The sequence below is a fragment of the Populus euphratica genome, unplaced genomic scaffold (genome assembly GCF_000495115.2).
Source record: "Populus euphratica unplaced genomic scaffold, PopEup_1.0 scaffold1116.1, whole genome shotgun sequence".
Taxonomy (NCBI): Eukaryota; Viridiplantae; Streptophyta; class Magnoliopsida; order Malpighiales; family Salicaceae; genus Populus; species Populus euphratica.
In genome coordinates, this window is record NW_011500971.1 from 38,478 (window position 1) to 50,107 (window position 11,630).

The 11,630-nt window shown below is 29.9% G+C and overlaps 1 pseudogene; it reads right to left on the reverse strand.

The window, feature by feature from the left end:
* Positions 1–2,678: 2,678 nt before the first annotated feature.
* Positions 2,679–7,841, reverse strand: LOC105116939 (40S ribosomal protein S8-like; annotated as a pseudogene).
* Between the last annotated feature and the right edge of the window lie 3,789 nt (positions 7,842–11,630).

Genomic DNA, 11,630 nt, shown 5'->3' on the forward strand with positions numbered 1-11,630 from the left:
TTACCTCTTTATTGTCAGGCTACTGACCAACTTTCCATCGCACCACTCTAGGTACCTCTCATTGACTATAAGGTTTCTCCTGATAATTTCTTATTTAACTAGGACTTGGGTCTACCATTCATGTTTAATATTTTCTAGTTCAGTTAACGAGGCAGCATCTTTAAAGGTGTTGGAAAACTAATTAAGGCCAATAGTTCTAGGAACATATTATAGATACCTAAATTTTTTTCCCACCAAAACAGGGGCATAGCTAATATAACTGGTTGTTCTAATTAAAGGCACCTAAGGTTTTTATCCACATCTTATTAGATAAATTAAGGTACTCATCCAACCATCCCGCAAGTTGAATTTATTTTGAGACAACTGTTGATATTTCCTCTTCCAATCCTACTCAGAGTACTCTCCTAGTCCTTTCACCACAGACTTTTTCAATGGCTTTTAATCATACCATCAAAATGTGTCAAATGGTTTTATTTGACAACAAAAGTTTGATGGTGGTAGTTTTTTATCTTTATCTTATCTGAAAATGTATATCAATAATGAGAGTGTATATTTTTTAGTTTGATTTTGTAATTTTTTTTTACCTTTTTAAAGGTTTTTTTGGCTTGATAAATTGGTTTAGGGTGGTTAAACGATGTTCATTAGATATTTCAAATGAGAAACAAGTTGAAAAACAGATTTTGAAGCTAAAAAACTACCCCCTAATTTTTTAGCACCATGATGATAGTTAGATTTTAGACATCAAATAGCGTATTGTTTGTTTTTTAAAAGGAAAAAAAGGCTTTAAAAAGAAAAAATAATTCAATATGGCCTATGAGTATGGGTTTAGGATGGTTGGCTAGTCAAGGCACCCAGACTTTTTTTAAAGCCCAGGAACGGTTGGCCTTACTTTTTTTCATATTTCCCCTCTTTTTTTCTTTCAATTCCGTTATTTTTTTTTTCTAATTTCATCATCTAATATTGGGTTTTTATTGATTTTTTTCTCTTTCAATTTCAACATTTGGTTAATTTTAAATTGGTGTATAATTTGTTTTAGTTTGTTTTCTATAAAGTTATTGCATTCTCAAATAAAAATTCTTACATTTAGTTTATACTTGATTTTATAAGCTTATATTTTTCTTATCATATAATCAAGTAAAATTCATTTTTTTATTAAAACTAAATAAAAAAAAAAGTTATCAAACCTAGTGAAGTCTATAACCTAAGTTGCAAGTTCAGCAAGTTAAGTCCTAAAGCCTAGGTATATCTAATATGTAGCTATCTCATTATTATATATAAGAAAAATATCATCTTTAAGTTTTTTGCAAGCCTAACCTCATTCTTTTACTTGTCATATTGATTGTCTTTAGACTCACCAAGTCAACTGAGTCACATTAAAACAACTCTCACATATTTAATTATAAACTTGGGTTAAGTAAGAAATTGGATCAAGAGATTTCAAAGTTTATCCAAGTTTAATAACAATTTTAAACATAGTATAGACATTTCTTTCCTGTTTAGGAAAATTTTAACGACTCGCAGCACAATACAAACTTGTAAACTGGTTTCAAGACAAGACAAAAACAAGGGTAAAACTTACCAAAACATCTATATGATCTACTAAGCATAAAGAATTTTTTTTTTCAGAAAAACACTCTCTAAATTTATTTTGACTTGTGTTCATATTTATAGTGATAGGATGAATTGAGTTGTAGACATGAAAACATAAAAACTTAGCAGCATCTCCCTTGAATCAAACAGAAAAAAAAGCTTAATAATCATAATTTTTATGGATTGCATTCTTTTCATATTTTAAATATTTCAAAAAATTACATTACACTTTTTTCTAGGGTATTGTTTGTAAAAAGTAAATTAATTGATTCATAATATATTTTTTTTCCTTGATAACATTTTATCTATCAATATTATTAGAAGAAAATAAAAATTGTTCAATTTTCTTTTTCTGAATCTAACACACACATATCTTGGTTTTTTGTTGATATAGATCATGCCAATTTTTCCATACCAATCAACCTTGCTCTTTATTATTTTATTTATTTTAGTATCTAAAAAAAACAGAAGTTCTTTGAAAAAGTTTTATTTGCTAAAAAAATAAAATTATTTCTTTTTAGTTATTCTTATACATATAAAAATGAAAAGCAGGTTATGATAAATTTAAAAAAAACAAAAATGAAAAATAAAAATTTTTGATGAATGGTCTTAAGAAATATTATCAATTCGATACAAGAAAGGGGGTTGGAAAATTTCTTTGATTGTGTAGAAAACTAAAAAAGACAAATAAAAATATATCCCTTATAATATTATTTTTTTTTTCTACTTAGTTATCTTATGTTTATTCTTATGATTTAGTTGAATTTGATTATATTAGAATAGGGGAAAAGAAAACCTATGAAGACATCATATCATAGCTAAATATGTGAACAGTAACATAATTTTACCATTTCAATTTAGATTAGAACTGGGGAGATAAAGTTAAATAATCTTTTTACCAAGGACCACCACAGAATTGAAATTGGATGAAACCCAACACCATTTAACAAAAAGACTCAAAAATCATTTGCAGTTTGCACATTTTATCCCAAAAACATAATAACCTTGAACAGCTCAATTTCAATTTGAGATTGCGACCATGCTGTACCAACATAATTTTTTTCAAACAATTTAGCGTATCGTTAACGGGACCAACGCATAAACCGTAAATAATTTTAGTAATTCATGGAGTCAAAATCAAAACACAACATGATCATTACTGGACAAGAACCATTAGTAATTCATTGAGTCAAAATCAAAACACGACTGTTACTGGGCAGGGACCTAACTATGATTCTAATTGACAGCTCAACAATTTTATAGGTTTTCAAAGTTCATTTCTAATCTCACCATCAGTTCAACATCCAAAAGAAGGGAAAATATAAGGTGAAGGTTGACGAAGCCTACTTGGAAAATACAAGTTTGGGAAACAAAATTTTATGCACCAGCTCCCTTGCCCTTCTTCCTCTGTATCTTCTTCAAGTAGAACTCCAACTCTTTGCCCTCCAAGATATACCTGCCACCAAAAAAAAAAAAAAAATTCATGTGAGAGATTTTTAGAGGAAAAGAACACTTCCAAGGAACTGAAAAGGTCACCTTCTATTATCTTCCTCTAGCCGTATTTAACAACTACAAGAAATAGATGCAGGAGAAGGGTTACAAACCCATCAGCACGGCCACACTGACCAGGACGTGATGAAATACTAGCTAATAAATGGCCACTGCCAAATTGCTCTTCAATATGTGGGTCAAGCTTGCGAGTCTGTTGTCTCTTTTCCAACTTTCTCAGTACATGGTTGCTCTTCTTGACCTCCTCAGTAACAGCTTCACCTTCCTACAAACAAAGGAAGAATTTATGGTTCATTTACAAGCCATTACCAAAGCATAATACCAGTAACAACAACGAATTAAATCGGCATTTTTCTCGCTGAAAGAAGATTGAGGAACATAAAATCTACAAGTATCACAAGGCATTGGCTACACTATGGAAAATATATAAATCTTAACATACCAATATAAAATCAAGATTCAAAAGCAGCCTAAAAAAAGGAAATGATGTGCCTGGAAGGAAAAACTATTTCAAGCTCTACCTCTCCTTCCTTCTTTGCAGCTGTGGTTTTCTTCTTCCGGCCAATGTCAATACCATAGTGCTGGAGATACCACTGCTTGAAAGGCGCAGCATCAACCTGAACAATGGCACCCTTCACCAAAGTCTGAGTACGAACCAGTTCATTGTTAGATGCATTGTACACCACATCAAGAATTCTGGTCTTTCAGGTCACAGCCTCACTGCCCCATGAGTAGTTTCCAGTATCAAGCCTCAGAGCCCGCCACTTTACATTTCCTCCTCGTACCCTAATCCTCCTGACTGTCTTGTTGCTTGACAATTTAGTGTTTGCAGGTTGCCTTCCGAGCTCATACCTTCAAACAGAAGAAGACATGAATCTAGTTATCTAATTAAGTACACGTGATAAAATATAAAAAGGTAAACATTGTTGGCTTGTTGCCCCTGCAGATTCATTGATGTTTCACTTCTACTCATAGTTTAAAATTTCCGAATGTTACCCTTCTAGTTTTGGTTCGAATGTTGCCCTTAACCATTAAATATCTTACCATTTGAATTTGGTTTGAGCATTTTAGTTTTTTGTGTTTTTGTGGGATATTATAACATATTGAGGATTTGAGAGGGAAAATGAGTGAAAAAAATGGCAAAACATTTTGTTGTTAATTATTTAGCATCAAAGGGGAAAATTAGAACTTTCTTCAGTCTATAGGGGTGGCATTCAGAAATTTTAAACTATGAGGGTAGAGGTGAAACATTGATAAATCTACAAGGGAAAAATATAGTTTGCCCAGTATAGAACGACCAACATATGATGCTATTTGTACTTTTTACAGATACAATCCTTCCACAATTAGATATAAAAGACCGATTGCATGCCAGTATGAACACTTTCACACATGCAGGGGAACAGCCATTGGCAAACTAGAAGGGTACATAAACCATGGACACAAGAATTGCAAAGTAACCCATCAAGAAGAGCACCATATAAAATCTAAACTAATTGATCTCAAAGGAAATTATTAATTATTAAACAATTTGAGGCCCTCTAACTGAAGTAGCCTCTCAAGCATCTGTACTTTTTACAGACACAATCCTTCCATGTTTAGAAATAAAAGACTAATATTTACAGATACAGTCCTTCCACATTTAGAAATATGAGACTAATCACATGATCGCTTTCACACATGGTGTAGGGAAAAAGCCATTGACACACTAGTAGGGTACACAAACCATGGACACAAGAATTGTACTTTAAACATATTGTAACTTATCCAGCCTAAAGCTCAATTTTTTAAAGGAAACTATCAAGAAGAGCACTATATAAAATCTAAATTAATTGATCTCAAAGGAAATTATTAATTATTAAACAAATTGAGGCCCTCTAACTGACCTAGCCTCCCAATTCACTTGGAATTTCTCCCTCACATTGATTTGTCTATAAATCTAAGGTTGTCAGGTCAAGGGGGTTCAAGAGCAATCCTCCTAGACAACTTATTCTCAGAGAGGTCCAGGTAAGAAGAAATTTTAGTTGGGCAAAGGATGATGGTATGGTACTAAGTTAACATGGATAATGGTCATGGTTCTAAAGCTACCACAATATCTAAGAGCCTCTTTGGCCCCTACTAGGGTTGCTGTGATGTGCTGTGAGTGCTTTGTTATGTTGTGTTGTGAGATTAAACTATTTGGTAATGAACTGCTATGTAATCAAAAAGAGAATAGCAATTTTTGACAATTTGCAATAAACTCGAGAATCATGTCAAATGATTGATTTCCATATAAAGATAGTTCTGAGAGCTCAGTAAAGTTGCCACCAAACATAGGAATAAAGAATCAAATTTGTTGGTATCCAAATAAGCAGATTGTAACACAAATTTTGAGCAATGATTCAGGCATGTCACCAAAAAAAAAACCATTGGTGTTCAATACTTTAACCATCGGATTTACAAGTAATAATCATGTATTTGATCTGCGCTCTTGACCTTTTTTATCACGACCTCTCTACCCATTTTTTTATTTAGTTGGTCCATCTACTCTAGATTGTTTCTTAATATGGTGGACATGTGTCTAGCACCTGTCAGGCCAAGTGTCAAAAAGTATCTAGATACTGGATGAAAGGACTATATCAAGAATTTTTCTTAAGTTGAGGTACCAATCTGGGTTTTGCTAGAAATGTTTGAAGAAACACTAAGCATTTTGAAGAAAACTAAGCATTTTGAAAAATGATATTGTAGTTAAAGAAATAGAGCAAGAATTTAAGAGTGGCATGATTTTTTGGGGGACAAAAATGCAAGACGATACTATTGTTTAGGGAGAAAAAGGACACAAGATGATACTATTGTTCTCTTTGAGGGTTATAAAAGATGGTTGGCATGGTCAGTCTTAAGAGTGGGAAATCTGAACACTAAAACATGGCTTCAAACAGCCAAGTTGCTCAGACTTATCGTTAATGGACCTACTTTAGACCATAAGACCTCCCCAGCTTCACTTTGTCAAGGTCTTTAAATGGTCTTGTTGAGGCTATGCTTTGGCTTGCCTAAGGGGCTCCTTTTTCATTCATCGAAACATATAAAAAGACGTAACTTTGAGTGAAAAAGCACTAAGATTACCAAATCATTAATTGATTTCTATATTCTCTAAAAATTTGAGAGTTCTTTTTCCAAAATCTCTGATCGAGGAATTTAAGCACTCATCTCCAACTAAAAACCATATGACAGTACCATAAAAGACACTATGTGAACCATGTAATTTCCAACAATGATAATAAAAAGACAGATGAGGACTTACTTCAAACAATGTTGTCAAAAGGCGCTAAGGCGCTTGCTTAAGCACTATAGGTGAGGTCTTAGGTGATGATATTCAATGAAGTGTTGCCTAGCCAAGCACCTAGAACCTTAGACCTTGTACAGGCTTGGCGCCTTTTAGCACTTTTCACCTTTGACAAAATTGATACTACTTTAAATTATCTCATTTTGTTTTATGGATGAAAAATATAACTTTATATGACTCTATTATGGTATTTTATATCTTTATTTTATTTTATAATGTTCTAATCTTAATTGAGAAGATACATATTTTAGATTGATATATAATAATATATTTACATACATTTTTTTTTTATTTATAGCATATTGTCATGGTTCATTCAGGCAAGTGCCTAGTGCCTCGGGCATTTTACAGGCTCGGTGCCTTTTAGCACTTTCCGCCTTTGACAACACCGACTTCAAACTTCTTCATTTTTTTTTTCTCAATACAGTTTGTTTAGGAAGGAGATCAGTTGAGGGGAACTGATAAGTTAATTTATTTGGGAAAACATTTTAATAGGAGGGAAGGGAGTTTTTTCAAACTCCATTCCTTTCCTTTTTATTAAAATGTCTCCTCCAAATTGGAGAATTGGAAGTAATGGAGGGGAAGGAATACCTAAAAGATGTTGGACTCAATTTATGGTTATATCCTTGTTATTTATTTATGAAACTCTATCCAAGTACATAAATATAATCTAATAACAAAACATCTCATTCCCATCCTCTAAGCAAATAAAGAAAAAAATTTAACTTCCATTCACCCTGTTAGAAATCCAAAGAACGAAAGACTATTTTCTTCCTTGCCCCTCTCCTCAATTAAAAAATCCCCACTGACATTTAATCAATCAAGGTAATAGCATTGACTCTCCTAAACTAGAGTTGATCCAAGTAACTAAAAAGGTCAAAGCATCATGATGTAAGAAATTCGCAAGAGCCCTATACAGCAAACTAGCATCTTTCAGCAATTTGATATCATAATAATCAGTCTTCCAAGAGCAATTTATTCAGTGCCTATCGTATTAATTGCTGGACCTCTATGTGTTTAATAACAAGTGGAAATGCATACATCAAACATGCTGCTTCTCTCAACACAGAAATTATAACAGTAACCGGGAAAGCACAATAAAACAGAAAATAAAAAAGTTGTTCACTTTCTCTTTTTCCTCCAAGCTTTCTTTTTGCCACCAGTAGCACGTCTCTTGTGCATAGAATCACGAGAAATCCCTACAAAATAGTCAATCCATACAAAACTATTTTTAACCAAGTATAAAATTTGAACTGAAGAAAATAAATAAATAAACGCTTACGCACCCATTTTCTATTCCCTCTAGAGCAATCCCAAATCTGCACACTCACAGCAGCAACGGGCGAAAGACACTGAAGTAGGGAGATGGGCCTGTTATGGGCGTGGGCGTCATCAATTAAAACCCTAGCTAGGAAGTGGTTTCGAGCAGTCGAACGACCACGTTTGGTGATCAATCAAATAATTATTTTTTAAGAATTACTAACAGACTTAAACATTTGTTTGTTAAAAAATCAACACGCCGATTATGTTAATTATACCCGATGTCTGTCTACAAAATCCATTTTTATATTCTAAATATCCTTAATATTTTTGTAATTGTTCCCTTTTTAATATTAAGGGCATTTTAAATATAAAAGGAGACTTTTATAATATCTTCAACTTTTAGATAATCAATTATAAAACTTAAAAATCTTCAAAGAGTCCCAAAGATTTAATTAAACAATCAGGATTGTTTAGAATTTATTTAAAAATTATTTGAAAATCAAATCTTATTTATAAGGTTTTATTAATATTTTTAATATTAGATTATTATAAATCACAAATTATTTAAATATTTAACTTTTAAAACTAATTCACGTGAACTATTAAGAAAAAATTTCTTAAAACTCTTTTAAAAGAGAGTGATCACTATATCTTGTTTCTTTATATTGTATGTTTTCTAACATAATTTTTTTTACATAAATATATGAGACAAAACATTTTATTTATAAGAAAATTAATAACCGTATAAATAGTAAAATATTAGTTTACTATTTAAATAATATCACATATATTATATCAAGACAATTTTAAAAACTTATTGAATCAAATCTCTATTTAATTTTTTTAATTTTAGAATTGTAATCCATTTATTAATTATATTATAATTCTCAATTTCTAAAAGAAAATTATAATCAAGGTAAGTTTGAATTTATGACAAATAGTTCTTAATATGTGCAATCCATTAGGTTCTTAAATGTTGGTTCAAATATAAATCATAATCTTGATTAAAATCAAATTACATAAATAAAATGAATTAAGTTATTATCAATTCAATAATTAATTAATTTATATTCAAAAATCAAGCGCTTTATCTAGCAAAATATTATGAGTCCTAAAAAATTATGAAAGTCATATGTGATTTAACTTAATCTTTTAGTGACTAGTTTCTCAAAGTAATTATTACTTTTTTTTCATGAATGTTATGATGTAGATATTATGACATCGAGTATGTTTACTCTATCAAATTATGTTTGTTTCAAACACCATTAGTATTGATTTTTTAAATAATTTTTTTTTTCAAATCTCATTCCACCTCGTGTAAAGATTTTGCCATCAATGTTACTCGAGAATATTAGAATTTTTTTTTTAATTTCACATAAGGTGATAAATTCTCTTTTAATCACTCAAATACTTTCATGTAGTTCATATTATATCTAAGATTTACTCCTTTTTTATCCTTGATTAGGACAACATGTAGTTAAGATTAAAGTATTACATTATCTATATAAAATAACTTAGTCATCTCAAGTCTAAGAATTACTTACACAATTGTCACGTGATCCTTTTTATAACACAAGTGATATCTCCATATAGAATTCTTATATAGATTGGTTTAATTTAGTCATCTAACAAACACATGTATATTAGTTCTAGGTATCACTTACACTTTAGCTTTTGAAAACAACTTTTCATAAAGGAAAAAAATAATATGCACTAGTTTCAATAACTATAATTAATGTTCAATCTTAATAGAGCATTAAACATGAGCATTTAGGAACAATGTTTGAATACAATAGAAATTTCATAATTATAACAACTTTATAATTTTATTTGCAAAGTATTTTTTATCCACATACTTTATTTTTACTCTAAACTCATTAATCAAGCATATTCATTAACAATAAAGAATATATTTATTAATAATAAATATATTTTGCATGTACAAAGTTAATGTCATGTGTAACCAACTAATTAATTATAGGGCATATATATTAACAACCTTCCACTTGCACTAAATCAATCACTCGTGTATATAATATCATATCACTCTATATATTGATCATGTTTTTGTCAAGGTAGTGCCTTGGTGAAAGAATCTAAGAGATTCTTTTCAATGAGTACTCACTCTATCTTTACATTTTTTATTTATATGGTTTATTTAATCAAATGGAATTGTCTAAATACATGTTTGGATTATTGATGAGACATTAGTTTATTTGCTTGTGTAATGACTCCATTATTATCACAATATAAGGATATTGGATAAAAAATGTAAGGAACCACACATAATTCAAATAAACTTTCTTTATCTAAACAACCTATTTTTGTCGCCTTAAACCCTAAAGATATATTCAACTTCAACTATATAATTTGTCATTGTCTTTTATTTAAAACTCTTCTAACTTACAATACTACCATTTAGAATAAAAACATATAACAGATATTTTTTACCATCAATATCTAATTGAAAATTAGCATCTAAATAACTATGAACTTCTAATTAATCTCTTCTATAAATCATAAAGACATTATTAGTTTTTCTTAAATACTTAATAATATTTTTAACTATCTTTCATTGAACCCTATCTAGATTAGATTGGTATATACTTATTATGCTCAAAGTATAACATACATCTAGTTTTATACATAACTTCATATATATAATGGATCCTATAACTAAAAAAAACAAAACAAAAAAACAAAATTAAAAGACAAAATTCCTAAAATCATAATAGATGGGCTGGCTTTCTTCTTCTCTCTTCTTCCTCTTCCTCTTCTATAATTAAACATCAATGTCTCTCTCTCTCTTTCTTTCTTTTTTTACTTTTCCTTCTCTCATCAACTCTTTCTTTTCTCAACTCCTCTCCTTCATGCGTAGGTATGTCTTCTCCTCTCCTTTTCTTCTAACTTTTTTATTTTTTTTAAATTAACATATGGTTTAATTTTTTTTATTTCTCTTCTCAACTTCAATCGCAATAAAATCAAGGTATGATTTTTTTTTTTGTGTTTTTTTTTTGCTTTATTTTTTTAATAATTATATGAATGTTGTTGTTGAGATTTTTTTAAATATGAGAACAATTTGTTGAATTTTAGTTGGATTTATTTTTTTAATTTTGTTGTTCAAATTCAATTAAATGTAGAGGATTGATTTTAATTATTATTAGTTGATAATATTCTATTAAACATTGACAAATTTAAAATATTCCTAGTTAATAATCATTGATTATCATATATTCATAATTATAAGCTCGATTTCAAAAACAAGTTAAAGTTATAAATTTAGATTGATTTTTATATGATATACAATATAATATTATTATGATAATAATTGTATATATAACCTAACTATAGAAAAGAAGTTTTTCTATTTATAAAGTAAAATCCTAGTTAAAAAGTAAAGAATCAATAATTAGGTTTGCTCTATAATACATATATGCATTAATAAAAAGTATTTCAAAAAATATAATCGAAAAACTAGGTTAAGTAGAAGTTGAGTGAACTTTCACTCAATGAAAAAGAAACAAATTGAATAAAATCAACTAGATTGTGACAATCGAATTTAAATTGTCATGGATTAGGTAATCTCCTATATAAAGGAGGTGCTACTAATCTTTTTTTTTTAAATATGAATAGTTTATGGTATCTTAATCTTTTAATTTGTATAGATACTTAAGAAAAAGTCAATAGTGCGTCATAAAAATAGGATCACTACTAGTTTTTTTAGCAACATTTTTTATGACTATGAGTCATTAGGTGTCAACCAAGAAAAGATTCCTCCAACACAGGCATCCACGCTCCACACGGGCTCAATAAGTATGATGCCGCCACAATGAGGGGGTTCCCTTTGACACGATCAAAAGATTGATGTCTTCTCCCAAGTGTAGGAGTGTCAAAGTAATAAATAACCCGGCAAGACCGGGGTCCAACCACAGGAAGGTTAATTATA